The 14672-nt window shown below is 42.9% G+C and overlaps 1 protein-coding gene across 1 annotated transcript in view; it reads right to left on the bottom strand.

The window, feature by feature from the left end:
* Positions 1-14672, bottom strand: part of DOK6 (docking protein 6) — a 1072962-nt gene that overhangs the window by 139531 nt on the left and 918759 nt on the right. The gene's annotated exons all lie outside the window — the stretch shown is intronic.

The raw sequence follows: 14672 nt of genomic DNA on the forward strand, positions 1-14672 counted from the left end.
AACATTCTCTCTCACACACAGGTTCACATTCCCATACAAACACACAGGCTCTCGCATGCAGGCTTATATGTCCACACACAGGCTCTCACTCTCACAAGCAGGCTGCCACTCCCACACACATACACACACAGGCTCCCACTTACATGCACATACGCTCCCTCACACATACATACAGCTTCTCCTTTCCCACATGTTCTCTCACTTACATACACTTCCTGGCAGGCTCCCATTAACATCCCCACCCCATGGCAGTCTACCATTCACACACCAATACCTGCCTCCCCCAGGCAGGCTCCCAGTCCCACCAACACTCCCCTTCCCTAGGCAGGCTCCCATTCACATACATTTTCTAGGAAGGCTCCCATTTACACAAACACACATCCAGATAAGCTCCCATTCACTCGAAAACACAAAACCAGGCAAGTTCTCCATGTGGAGCAGAAGTAGGAGACCGTTCTGCTGCTGCTGCTGCTCCTTTTCATGTGCCGGCCCCTGCACTATTCAAAACTCTTGCAGCTATCACTTCCTCTATGCTAATCTCATGCATCGTGAGATCAGCATAAAGTATGTGATAGCCACAAGTGTTTTTAATTCAGTAGGGCCGGCACATGAGTAGGAGGAGAAGCAGCCGAATGGTCTCTCTCTGGTCAGGTTTCTCTTCTTGGCCTCCTGGGCACCTTCCTGGTAGCCTGAGAAGCTGCATCGCTGCTTCTCAGGCTACCAGGCCAGGGCATTGCTAAATGGGTGGACCTGAGCTCAAAGTGGGTGGGCCACAGCTCACTCAGGCCCACCTGTGGCTATGCCACTGAGCCCGGCAGTCCCAATCTGCCATGCGGTTGAAAGAAAGGAGCTGCGGATACACCTGTTGGTCTCAACTTGCCAAGCAGCCAGAAGAAAAGAGCTGCGAGGCGATTCCCAACGTGCCCCGCAGCAGAAATGAAGAAGAGGCAGGCTTATGGCTACCGAGAGAGTCCTTGGTGTATGTGTGTGAGAGTGAGCCAATATGTTTGTGTATGAGCAGGAGAGAACCTGTGTGTGTGTCTGAGCGTGTGCTTGTCTGTGTCTGAGTATATAAGTGCGAAAGGGAGGATTGAGACACGTGAAGAGACCAAGCTCTAGGGATGATGGAGTAAGAGGTCTAAATTGTTCTTTTTGAGCAATAAATTCTGCAGTTTGTATCAGGAAAGGTTGTGGTATCCAAGCATGGGTGGGAGTCCAGGCCTGCCATTTCTCTTCATGCGAGTGTCTGAGCATATGTGTGTGAGAGAGGATGTGTGTGTGTGTCTGAGCATGCATGTGTGTTTGTGAGCATATGTGTGTCTGAGCATGTGTATGTGAGAGAGGGAACATGCGTGAGAGCTTATATGTGCGTCTAAGAGAGAGATCTTGTGTGTGAGTGTGCATGTAAGAGGAAGCATGTGTATACGTAAGAGGGAGCATGTGCTTGAGCGAGAATGTATGTGTGTGTGTGTGTGTGTGTGTGTGTATGTGTGTATAGATATATATCTATGAGCGAGGGAGGAGAAAGCTTATACATCCCTCTTCCACTAATCTCTGACAATCCCAGGGTGACTAGAAATAGAAAATTCCCAGGTATGGAGAGCATGAATCCTTATTCTTATTAGTTATTCGTTTTAATTTTGGGATATTATTTGATGTGTCATTTTGAAATATTTTATTGGTATTTGGGCAATTTAAAACAAATTTTATGAGTTTTTAATTATTAGATCTTCCATTTATCAGCTGTTTTGAAAAAATATTTTATTAGTATGTTTATACTATCATGATTTATGGGTTTATTATATATCTTGATTTTATTGTTTAATGACTGAGGATTGGTGACGGCTCTGTTTTTTCATTGTTGCACTGCATACAGAGTCTGACTTGTGGTTTCCAGTTCAGTTTTTGCCTACATGTTTCTATTTATACTTTATAGTATTTTATTTCTGTATTTGGTGAGGGTCTGCCTGTGTTCTGAATGTGTGAACAAGGAGAGGTATTCTGCTAGTATTTAGGGATCTATAGCATCTTGGTTTGTTCTGTTTTCCTAATAGGAGGTATATTGGTGTTTTAGAGTCTAGTGTAATATTTGCAGTGCTGCCTTCTCATTGATAGGGCTCTTCTTTTTAAGTGCTGGCAGTTAGTGCTGTTTTGGTGTGGGAGGCTTATTATATTTTAATTGTAATTTACTCATGGCTTTCTGAGGGTTAAGCCCACACCCAACACTTTTCAGTAGTCCTAATGCCATATGGGCTCCAAGTGTACTTTTTTGTAGGGTTTTATGCTTGCTACCATAGCAGTGCATGTAAATATAATATACATGTTGATATTTTTTTTAATCTCAGAAGACTGTACTTTGAACATTCTTTTTCATGTAAAATCTGCTATCATAAATGCATAATTCTTAACTGCGTGTGTGGCGAGGGTGAGGGTGGGATGCAAGGGTATAGGGTTTGCCTAGGGCACCTAACGGTCTTGCACTGGCTATGGGTTCCAAGGGAGGGGTGAATATCCAGAGGTGGGGGGTGACAGTTTATAAAGTTGAGGTTGCTGGAAAGAGCTGGGCTTTTTTCGGTGGGCCCAAGACAGAAACTGAATGAAAAAGGGGGAGGGGGAAGCACAATAATTGTTCGCACAGGGCAGCAAAAAGGCTAGCACTGACTGTCTTTCTGGTCACCCTTTTATTAAATGGTGGACTCTTGAGCTGATCATTGTTTTAAATTTCTCTACCCACTTCCTGCATTTGTCAGGGGCAACACTGCAACTTCCTTCTGCCACCCCCATCTTAGGATCTGAATTTCTTGCTGAGAATCCTCCTTCCTGCCATGGACAAATGTGAGCTCTTTTTACCATATAACCTTTTAATGTTCCATACAAGGCCCAAGCCTTCACTATCTTTCTGGTCAATCTCAGCAAGTCAATTTTTGTTCTGGTGTCTATTCATGGATTTCTCTTCTTTCTGAGGTACCCCAAGTCTCAGCACTTTTAGTATTGATTTATTTATTTGACGTTTTTATATACCGTTTTACCAGCATTAAATGCTGACCAAAGCGGTATACAGTGTAGTTAAAATTATAAGGGAGATTAATTAAATTCAATAAAAGAAAAATAAAAAGCTTCGACAAAAGTGAGAATAAAAATACAATAAATAATATTATCAATAACATAAGATTAAAGTGACATAGGATAAGAAATATGGCAATTACTTTATAAAAACTTAAAGAGCAGAAATGAAACAAATTTTAAAATATTCAGTATCACTGATCTGCAATACAAATTATATCTAAAACAACTCAACTCAGGCTACTAATTACAAAGCAAGAAATAAAATACACCTAAAACTATAAGGCAAGAAATGGAATACATCTAGAGCTGCTTACTCTAACTAAAGCTCAATATCCTTAAAAGCTTCCTGAAATAAGTAAGTTTTCAGCGCTTTCTTCAACTCCTTACGATTGGGTATTTGCCTTAGAGGGTCAGGCAGAGCATTCCACATTGTTGGACCTACGACTGAAAATGCTCTGTTTCTGGTCACATTCAATGCTACATTTTTTATGGATGGGACCTCCAATAGGTTTTTTCCCGCTGACCTGAGTTCTCTTTGAGGTTTAAAGACTCGCAAAGTGGAACATAGCCAAGTGGAATCTATATTATTTAGCAAGGAATGTGTTAACATAATAATTTTATACTGAATACGATATTTAACTGGTAACCAGTGCAACTTATATAGAAATGGCGTAATGTGTTGTTTTAAAGGTGTACCTGTAAGGAGTCTTGCAGCTGAGTTTAAAACCAATTGAAGAGGTTTAATGACAGTTTCGGGAAGCCCTATATATAAGCCGTTACAATAATCTAGGCTGGACAGACTCAGCGCTTGCAATACTGATCGATAGTCTTGGAAAAATAAAAGAGGATGTAATCGTTTTAAAACATGCAGTTTGAAAAAAGAATTTTTTACAGTTCTGGAAACATGTTGAGTTAGAGATAGATTAGTGTCAATCCAGACTCCTAAGTTTCGCACGAATTTGGTAACGTGAATTACATCATTACCCAAATTTATACTCGTAGGAGGAGCATTTGCAGACTCTGATATGAAGCTGAGATATAACAGTTCTGTTTTCTTTTTTTTCAGTTTCAAGCGGTTGTGGGCCATCCATTTTTCTATTGTGCTAATATATAACTGAATCAAAGAGAATGTTTTAGTAGCCTTGTTTAACATCTACCTGATTCTGCTATGCTGTCTCTTAGCGAGCCTTAGGGTACACTATAAACTGTATGCAAATGACATGCAGTTTTTTCCCCCCCTGAAGTCCTCATGGTCACAAATTGAACAATTAATGTCTTTATGTCTATCATCTATGTTTGGTTAAAACATAGTAGACTCTCTTTAAACATCAATAAAACTGAAATAATCATTCTCTCATCCTTTCCTACTACAAATACCTCTGATAAGATTGTTTTCAGAGAACAGAAGATTGTCATTTCACATTCTGTCCAGAACCTGGGTGTTATTATTGACTCTTCTCTTTCTATGCATGATCACATCAAGTCTCTTAATCTTCATTTTTCAAACTCCAACTGTTAAGGCATTTGACACCTCTTCTGGATTCACCGAACTTTTGCACTGTGCTTCAATCTCTTCTATTTTCCGGGCTTGACTATTGTAACATTCTTTTCACTGGTCTTCTGGCATATGTAATTTGTCCTTTACAAATAATACCAAACTAACACACCTTTACATGACCATATTTCTCCAGTATTGCAATTCCTTCACTAGTTTCCCATCACTTATCATAGCCAATAAAAATTAGCTGCAATTGTTCATTCTCTACTTCATTACATTTCTTCACCCTGGATCACTGCTTCATTGAAATTGTAAACTCCCTGCCACTCATTAAGGTCCGCAAGTCAGTGTCTGCTGGTGGATGTGCACTCTGCAAGATAAGCCCGCCTTGATAAAATCAGAGAATGCTCCTTCTCAATGGCTGGTTTCACCTTTTGGAACTCTCTCCCTGGAGATACTACTCATCACAGACCCTAAATTTTTTAGGAAGGTGTTAAAGACACATTTTTTCTGAATGGCCTTTAATTCTGACACCTCACATTTTATTTTTATGATATGCCACGGTTGTTCTTTTAGTTGAGTTTTTGTATCTGTATATGTTACATTGCTATCATTGTTTCTATAATTATGGATGTTTTACTGTATCCCACCTTGAATCCTGGAAAAGCGGGTGTTGTGCGTACTGGCTGCGCTGGTGCCACGGCTGGGCCTGCTCACCTCGGGCTCCCCTCCGCGAGGCCTGGTCTGTCCTCCCTCACAGCCACAGCCAGCCCCCGGCACCCGTGTCGTCCCATGGCGACTCCAGGCCCTTCGGGGCTTTCGACCTTGCACTGCTCCTCACATCGGAGCTCGGTGTCATCAGTGTCGGGCCCACCCCTAGATGAGCATGGATCACCCAGCCCTTTAAAGGAACAAGCGCACAGCGATGACGTTACCTGAGCCCTGCATAAAAGGGAGGGCTCAGTCTTCAGTTCCTCGCCTTGGCAAACGGGTCGTCACATTTATGTGAAGCTAGTTGCCTTCCTGTGTTCCTGCTTCCTTGATCCTGTGCTTGTTCCAGTGTTCCTGTGTTCCTGTCCTTGTTCCAGTGTTCCTGCGTTCCTGTTTTCCTGTGTTTTTTCCAGTGTTCCTGCGTTCCTGTGCTTGTTCCAGTGTTCCTGCGTCTCTGTTCCTGTGGTCCTTCCTGTGTGCTAGCGTCTGTTCCTGATTCCTGTTCCACGTTCCGCTACCCAGGTTGTACCTTCTCGGACTGATTCAAGGTACTGACCTCGGCTTGCCTCTGACCACGTTTGTACTGATACCCGGTATTGATCTCTGCTCGCCACTGACGACGTTTGGACCGCTGCCTGGTAGAGATGTGAATCGTGTGATCGATCGTCTTAACGATTGATTTCGGCTGGGGGGGGGGGAGGGAATCGGATCGTCGCGGTTTTGTTTTTTTAAATATCGTGTAAATCGTAAATCGGGGGAGGGCGGGAAAACCGGCACACTAAAACATCCCTAAAACCCACCCCGACTCTTTAAAATAAATCCCCCACCCTCCCGAAACCCCCAAAATGTCTTAAATTACCTGGGGTCCAGTGGGGGGGGGGGGGTCCCGTTGTGATCTTCCACTCTCGGGCCACGGGTGCGTTGATGGAAATGGCGCCAGTGCTACCTTTGCCCTGTCATATGACAGGGCAAAGGTAGCACCGGCGCCATTTTGGTTCCTGTCCCCCGACGTCACGAGCGTAGGAAATCGCTCCCGGACCCCCACTGGACCCCCAGGGACTTTTGGCCAGCTTGGGGGGGCCTCCTGACCCCCACAAGACTTGCCAAAAGTCCAGCGGGGGTCCGGGAACGACCTCCTGCACTTGAATCGTGTTGCCGTAATGAAAAATGCAAAATGGCGCCGGCCATATGGCCATATTGCCGTACTGCAAAATGGCACCGGCCGTACGGCCGGTGCCATTTTTCATTACGGCAACACGATTCGAGTGCAGGAGGTCGTTCCCGGACCCCCGCTGGACTTTTGGCAAGTCTTGTGGGGGTCAGGAGGGCCCCCCAAGCTGGCCAAAAGTCCCTGGGTGTCCAGCGGGGGTCCGGGAGCGATCTCCTACGCTCGTGACGTCGGGGGACAGGAACCAAAATGGCGCCGGCACTACCTTTGCCCTGTCATATGACAGGGCAAAGGTAGCGCCGGCGCCATTTCCATCAATGCACCCGTGGCCCGAGAGTGGAAGATCACAACGGGACCCCCCACTGGACCCCAGGTAATTTAAGACATTTTGGGGGGGTTCGGGAGGGTGGGGGATATATTTTAAAGGGTCGGGGTGGGTTTTAGGGATGTTTTAGTGTGCCGGTTTTCCCGCCCTCCCCCTTCCCCGATTTACGATTTTTGACGATAAATCGGGGGAATTCCTATTAAATATCGCCTCTAACGATTTTTGACAATTTAAAATATATCGGACGATATTTTAAATCGTCAAAAAACGATTCACATCCCTACTGCCTGGAACTGACCTCTGCTTGCCACTGACCATGCTCGGACTGATACCTGGAACTAACCCTTGCTTTGGCTGACCACCCTCGAATGGATACCCTGGATTTGACCCTTGCGCTTCACTCAGACACTCTCTTCGCTTCTCCTGTGACCAACAGACTTGCCTGCTCTGACGCTGCCCACTAGAGATGTGAATCGGAACTGGAATCGGTTCGGTTCCGGTTCCGATTCAAATCTTACAATTTTTATAGTCCGGCACGATTGGTTTTTTGTTTATCGGCTGCGCCCGAGCCGATAAACAAAAAACCCACCCCGACCCTTTAAAAATGACCCCTTTGCTTCCCGAACCCACCCAAAACCATTTTAAAATTACCTGGTGGTCCAGTGGGGGTGCGGGGAGTGATCTCCCGCTCTCAGGCCATCGGCTGTGCTAATAAAAATGGCACTGATGGCCCTTTGCCCTTACCATGTGACAGGGTATCCGTGCCACTGGCCGGCCCCTGTCACATGGTAGGAGCACTGGATGGCCGGCGCCATCTTTAAAAATGGCGCCGGCCATTTTAAAGATGGTCAGTGCCATCTTTAAAACTCTGTAGGGAAATCAAGAATTTCCCTACAGAGTTAAAAGAACAGGCACCCCTCTCCCCAAAACTTAACTTGGTAGGAATTTAATGTTTCCACCATATGATAATTTCACACTGCCCATAGCACTCTATGTACCAATAAAGCCTTCTTTATGTTTTGCAGCCACCTGACTCTGAACAAGCCTTTGACATGGAGCTAAAGAACAACTCTCTCAATTTAAAGTTATTAAGTATTCCTTCGTGAAGTTAATTATGCTTCGCCATCTCAACCCATTTCACAGCCCTGAAGATTTTGCATAGTTTTGCAGCCTTTAATCTTTTCTGCTTTAGACTACTCTAACATTTTACATGTTGTGCGCCTACGCCCCCTTCAGATAATCCAGCATGCCACAGCGCATCTTCTCACAGGCACCAGACTTCATGAGCACAACACTCCTGTCCTGCTTTCCCCCCACTGGCTTCCCATACACTGGCAGGTTTGTTATAGTTGGTTGTTACTGTTCACAACCTTCTTAATAATGGCAAATGACTCTGGATTATTTTCCATCCTAAAAATTTCACACTCCTGCTCGAAATCTCTGCTCTGCCAGCCAGAACTTCCTTGTTGTGCCCTCTCCTCTCTTAAATATTCTCTGTTGTCTGAAATGCGTGTGTGCCTTTCCAATAGCCAGGCCACTTTACTGGAATTTCCTACTGCTTGCCGTTCGCGCCATTAGTGATCTGAAATTATTTAAGTGCGCTAAAAACTCATCTGTTTAAGCAAGCTTTTGAGATATTTAACTAATTGTATTCCTTTGTCCTCTGATCTGGCTAAAAGTAATCCTGCGACCTTTGCATTGTGATACATTTTCCACCATGCTGTTCTGTTATTTATATTATAAAAAATGCTTTTATGCATGCAAATAATTTGCATGCAAATGCTTTTATGCATGCATGCAAATAATTTGCATGCAAATGCTTTTATGCATGCAAATAATTTTAAATAAAAAAATAAGTCTACAGAATTCCCTATATGCTCTAAAGGTTTTTTGCACTACAAAATTTGCAGTTGAAAGCTCCAGACACAGACTGTGCTGCCCGCTGCCTGGCTCTAATCAGAGATCAATGTACCAAACCTTGAAGTTCTATGAGTTTTATACCAGCTTTTTTATCTTTTTGCTTTTGAAAAGGACTTTCTTAACTGGGTTGCCAGCTCTGACTCCCAAAGGCTCAGAGGTAAGATATTTCACAATGTGGTTCCACAAGATGAAAAAGACTTTATGGTATCCACCAATTTAACTTACAAGGAACTCCTAAAGCAATTTTTCAGCCAAGTGCATGTGCCTTGTGGGACAATATGGTTTTTATACAGAAGAGAAGTAATCTGGAGCCAGATCATGCAATGACTTCAAACCAAAAAATAAAACTTTAAACTTAATACAAAATAAAACAGGAAGCCAATGCAGTGCGTTTAATGCTGAAGTTATATGATCACATCATTTAAGACCCAATACTGACAAGCCACAATTTTTTGAATCAATGGGATAATTGAACAAGTTGGCAGTCTTATGTAAAGAGAGTTGCAATAATCCAATTACATCTTTCAGATAAGTTATCTGTTCTGGGTTTTTTTTTTTAATATAGACTTCTTAAATTCTATTTGAACCAAATGGCCCCTATCTAAATGATACAAATGAAACAAATTATATACCACATTGTCAATACCCAAAGCAATCAACTGAGATTATGATTTTCTGTATCAAAAGCTGAACTAAGATCAAGAAGAACTAAGGCAGTTTCCAGAACTAAGTTAAAATTCCTTTGAAACTCATCCAGCATTGAAACTAAAGCAGTCTCAGTATTATGATTAGGCCAAAACCCTTATTGGCAAGAATCCATGAGGATGTAATCACCAAGGAACTGTCCTAGTTGCATATTGCCTGCTTTCTCAATGAGTTTATCCAAATATGGTAAATTTGTTATAGAGCTGAAGTTACTTACCAACATAGGGTCCAAATGGTTTATCTTAATTATTGGTTTTACAATTGCTACTTGACGTTTAGCTGGAAAACATTCTTCGGAAAGGGATCTATTAATATAGTAATATACTGCATTGGTCTTAAACTTTCTACTGCTAATCTAACAAAACTTTGCAGGCATGGGTTTTGAAGGAAATCCTCATGAGTTAACCGACAAGAGAATATTTGTTGTGAATATGGCTGCCTAAAAGAAATGGGAGAAAAATGTAAGGTGTTAACTAAATCAGTACACAAAGAGATTTTCTCTTCTTTTCTGGAGCTCTTCTGCAAACAAGTTTAGCCAAAATCTAAAGAACCACATGCCGCACTGTAGATGTTATCCAAAAATAAATGTCTTTACTGGTCATTAATTGCAGGAAACAAAATCCACAGCAGTATGCTAATATACCAGTCAGTAGTAGTACAGAAAATATCATCCAAAGCATGAAAAATAAGCTCTGACTCTTTCAGCTGCAATGGCTGTGCACCCTGTTCAGGTAGCTCTCTGGAGAAGTAACCCTACTCTTTAAGAACTCCCTTGGTACCTGTTTCTCTCGATGCAACTCTTTCTTTTCCTTCTTGGAATGTCTCTTACTTCTCACAGTATGGCTGAGCCTTTTCTCAGTCATCAACTCTTAGGATATTCCTTTATTAGACAGTTTCCTTCTGAACTCCTCACAGGCTATCCTCTTTCTCTAACCTCTGAGGAAATCCTACTGACATTGATTTTCAGGGAACTTAGAAATCCTTAACACACATCTCAGAAATTACTCTGGGATCCCAAGACAGGACCTCCACAAATCTTGAAGGCCTGGACAGCTCAGCCTTGGTCCTCAGCCACCTTCCCAAGATAGAAAGCACCATTAAGCATCTCTCTGTTGAGAGAAGAATTCTTCCATCATGGGGAGGAGGGAGAGGGAGAGATCAACTAGAGCCTCTCTCTTTGAACGAGATTCCTTAATGAACTCTGGCATGTGGGTACGTGGGCACAGGCATTTTGTTAAAATGCTGACAGTTCTCAATAAGGAGTGCCAACCCTCTTCAGCTCCTATTCTGACGTCACACACACATGCAGGGACTATTGAGACCACTGATGCCACACTAGTAAGGGGCAAACCAGGGGCCCTCTTACACATTTACCATGCGTTCAATGATAAAGTATTTCCCGATGTTGACCCTGATCCTACCCTCTTGGAGCTTCATATCATGACCCCCTAGTTCAACAGCTTTCATTGAAAAAAGGTTTGCTTATTGTGAATTAATATCTTTCAGATATTTAAATGTCTCCATTATAACGCCCCCCCCGCCCCCCGGTCTTTCCTCTTTTCTAAGATCTACATATTTAGATCCTTAAGCCTCAGCTGTAATGGCTTTTGGTGCAAATCTCATACCTTTTTGGTTGCCTTTCTCTGGATGGGCCATATATCCTTTCTGAGAACAGAACACATTACTAGAGGGGAAGCCTCACCAATGATCTATACAGAGGCATTCTCATCTCCTTTTTTTCTGCTCATTATATCTCTCTCTATCCACTGCTTTATCACATTGTTTCACTACTTGAGATTCTCAGGTATTATCACTCCAAGGTCTGAAGAGAAAGGATGAACTCGGGAAGTGAAGTCAGCAATACATGTATTTATTTTCAAAATTGAACAATTCTGCAACATTAGCAAATACACACCCCCTAATAATTAAATAAGACTGGTGTTACTTCCCCAGAGAAGGATATTTTGATTAAAAAAAAAAAAAATTAAGCACAGAGTCATTTTAGCAGGAAAAAATTAATTTGGACAAAAGATGTGTAGCAGACGCACTCAATATCATCAGCTTATTCTGTTGTTTTCCCCTGTAGGTGTTTCATGAAAATAAGTCACTTGCAATCATGTGTGATATAAAAACAGCTGGCACAATGTATTTGCTGTTTTTATTTTGGAAGGGATGATATATACTGTTTTAATAAAATACCAAGACTGTACAAAATAAACAAAGATACATCAGTAAAAGGACAGAGTAAAGAAGAAAAGTTATACTGGAGCAGTGGTAGGGGAGTTTCTGTCCCAAAGGTCTGACAATTTAGTGGGAAGAAAGGGAAATATAGACGAGATATGACAACAGCAGCACTTCCAGAAAGATCACAGCATGGGATTTTTGAAAGCTGGTGGAACACCTTTCAGAGGAAATGCTTCTTCAGGTGGGACAAATGTGGAGAACGAGGGACCTGGGATAGTGCAAAGGAGAGCAATGTCCATACACAAGAGACAGCAAGGAACGAGGCTGGGAAGTGACAGTGATCAGACAAAGGGGCTGACAGGATAGACGAACTGCATTGAGTGAAGGAGGTGGGGAGGGTAATAGCAAGAAACTATTGTTTATTCTAGAACATTTTTATACAATAGCAGAAAACCTAATGGCTGAATTAGCATGTGTCTCAGAGGGGGGCAGCGGAAAATTTGTATCTGTGGACCCTTGGGCCGAGGCAGGGAGGAGCCCTGCAGGTAGAGCCAGGCTGACCCAATCAAAGCAAAGACCGGGCAGGACCTTCACCTGTACCAGCTCTCGTGTTGAGCCTTTGGGTGCCGGGTCCAGCAAGACTTAGGTGGGGCCTTTGCTGATGGCAGGGGAGAAGATCCGTATTAAGCTGGGCCAGAGGCAGGCAGAAGACAGTTGTATATGGGGTCCAGGCCGAGGTCAAACCAGGGAGGAGAAGAGGGACGGATAGGCAGGGCGGGCAGGCAAGGATAAGAACAGGTGGGCAACATGGATGGAGCAGATGGGGACGAGGACAGAAGAGAAGCCGAAGACAGATGGACGAGGACTAAATTCAGGCTGGATATATGATAAAACCCAGGCAAGCAGCACTCACTACTAGGAAGTAGTTGGACCTGTTACTGAGGTGAGTTGCTTCTAGGGAGATGCCCTTATATAGGGCTATGCGTGTGATGTTATCTCTAGGGGCCAGGGGGGACTTTCCTGCTGCCGTCCCTTTAAATCTCAGGAAATGGTGCATGTGCCTAGGGGGAGGTAGAGCGCGTGCTGGCGGCAGCGGTGTCCTGCTGGTGTTGTTGTGCCACCTGTCTGACCCCAGTGGGGTTTACTGCATTGGAGAGGGATGGAGTTGCCCCAGCCGGGGAAGGTAAGTGGGGCGGTTCATGGGTGCAGCCCACAGACCGTCAAATCCAACAGAAACGGACTGCAAATAACTAACTCATGCTAAAGGTACGCTGCTGTTCTGAAAGTACTGTAACTCAAAGTCATCACTATATGCCACATAACAAGTGAAAAATTGATGTTGTAATATTTTATTATTTTGTGTTGACTAGTAAAACCTGCTAGGAGTGTTTAAAACAGCTACCAGCAACTAAAGTGATAGCTAACCGTATATATTTTATTTTTCAGTCAAAAAGGACACAGCAGTGTTCTGCTAAATCATCTTACCTAAGGCTTTCAGAGCAATGCTGCAGGCATTCAGACGTTTTGCTAAAGATGTAATGATTTTGCAGTGGATTCAAATGGATTGCATAGATTCTGAGGGAGAAGACTCCAGTAAATGCAAACTGTCTACACTAAAAAAAAACCCTGAAGATTCAGAGAGATCAGAGCTAATAGTAAATTTGCTTTTAATAATTCCATTGATTAAAATTATTCTTACCACCCTTTTTCCGTTTGGCTGCCAGTAAATCCTGAGGAGAATTTAGTCTTGCAACTCCTTTAGGCTTGCCCATCAGTGTACTGTGAATCAGTGTAATTTAGAGTGCCAGTGCACTGATTATTATTAGGATCCCAAGCTGGTGCCGACCTGGTGACAGTGCTCTGTACTGCCATGCAGAGGATTCGGGTTTGATTGCTGGGTGAGGTCTATGCTTCCCGAGCTGATGGGGGATGCGGTGTGGAGGCAGCTCACAATGTCTCCGAGAATGTTTCCTAATTTTCGCCATGACTGCTTCCATGGTCCTGGAAATGATCTTGCCTGGTGGCCCCTGCCTGGTAGAAGGGATCCCCGAATGCTGTTAACTCTCTTTGATGCTCTAGGGTCCTTAAACATGCAATCAATCCACTTTATTGAATTGTTCTCATGTAAAAAATCACATAAAGCAGATGGCGACTCTATAGAGTTGTAAGCCTTCTTGGGCATCTAAGCAATTTAATAGTTTCCTCCTCGATATTATTGGCCAGGTGAATTAAATCAATGTAGTGCTTCCAAAATTAGTGTTAGTAGACTATCTGCTCATTGTCTTTATTTTTCTTTTAATAAAATTGTTATTTTGTCTGTTTATAGCTCTCCTCAAATTTTATTAGGGATTAGCACATTAAATTATATTCTTTTATGAGTACCTTTTATTTCTAGGAGTTTAAGATTTATACTTTTTATGATGGACCCTCGAATCCAACAATTATCTCTGTGTTGTATGTTCTGTGCTTCTTTGCATTCCTCGCTGGCAGAGCTCAGAGAAGCAAATTCATCTTGTTAGTAAAGCTCTAGCCATAGCCTGATATTTTAAATAAAGCGATTATCCCAAGGCTTGCGAGCCTTGTTTTCTACTGCAGTTTGTGATATCTTATATTTGACTATCTAAAGAATTATGGGAAGACGTTTATCCTACATGACCTAGAGAGATAAAGGACTTCTGGGTTCTAGAAGGTCATCTAGTCCTTCAGAAAGCAATTCTCAAACTGCCTGCTTTGCTGCAGAGTCCATGGGTACTTTGCAAGTTTGCATCGATTTTCATAGGAAGATTTAAATGCATGCATATTTTTCACTTTAAAAATGTTCCTAGGGAAAGTACCCACAGGGTACCTGCTGTTCCTGCGGATACATTTTTTGTCCAAAACTACAGGCATAGTCTTGAAAATCCAAAACCATAGAATAGTTTTCTCCCCCAAAACTCTGCCCTCCCCCAGAAACACCTCTACAATGCAAATAAAAGTACGCGTCTTATAGAGCTTTGCATGTAGGGCAGGCACGTTTCAGACAGCAGATTTACGTGGGTAAAATGCTTTTTACCTACAGGAAACCCTTGTAAAATTGTTCTCTTAGTGCAGACTTT

Source organism: Rhinatrema bivittatum, chromosome 2 (assembly GCF_901001135.1).
Source record: "Rhinatrema bivittatum chromosome 2, aRhiBiv1.1, whole genome shotgun sequence".
NCBI lineage: Eukaryota > Metazoa > Chordata > Amphibia > Gymnophiona > Rhinatrematidae > Rhinatrema > Rhinatrema bivittatum.